This window comes from Sinocyclocheilus rhinocerous, unplaced genomic scaffold (assembly GCF_001515625.1).
Source record: "Sinocyclocheilus rhinocerous isolate Xijiao unplaced genomic scaffold, SAMN03320098_v1.1 scaffold633, whole genome shotgun sequence".
NCBI lineage: Eukaryota > Metazoa > Chordata > Actinopteri > Cypriniformes > Cyprinidae > Sinocyclocheilus > Sinocyclocheilus rhinocerous.
Genome location: NW_015654568.1, coordinates 214,913 through 215,611, shown reverse-complemented (window position 1 = coordinate 215,611; position 699 = coordinate 214,913).

The window sequence follows — 699 nt, the reverse complement described above, 5'->3', positions numbered from 1 at the left end:
ATATATATATATTGAATGTATTTATATATATGTACATGTATATGTATATGTGTGTGGCTGTACATACACATATGTAGTTGTTTTTTTGGTGTTTGGCTTAGTGTTATGTTAGAATCATTATTATACTCATACCTTTTGTTCTTTTAATATTTTGAATTGTTTTTAGCTTTATTTTTTTTGTTTTCATTTAAATGTTTTAGTTTTGAAATGTTGTTGTATGCATTTGTCATTTTTATTTCATTTCTTTTATTTTCTTAAATGTGTGTATATATATATAGTATTTATAGAGTTTTAGCTTTTAGTTTTAATTACTTTTTCTTATTTGTAAGTCGCTTTGGATAAAAGCGTCTGCTAAATGACTAAAAGTAAAAGTAAAGTAAATTACTCACCCTCATGTCGTTCCAAACCAGTAAGACCTTCGTTCATCTTCGGAACACAAAATAAGATAATTTTGATGAAATCCAAGAACTTTCTGACCCTCCCATAGACAGCAAAGCAACTGACACGTTCAAGGCCCAGAAAGATGGTAAGAACATCTTTAAAATAGTCCATGTGACATCAGTGCTTCCTGTGTCAGCAGCATCACACGCATGCGTCGTGGTACTCTCGTGAACGCACATCGAAGATTGACACGGAAGAGAAGAAATTGTTGAAGAAAGTCATTATTTTTGTTTTCTTTGCGCACAAAAAGTATTCTCG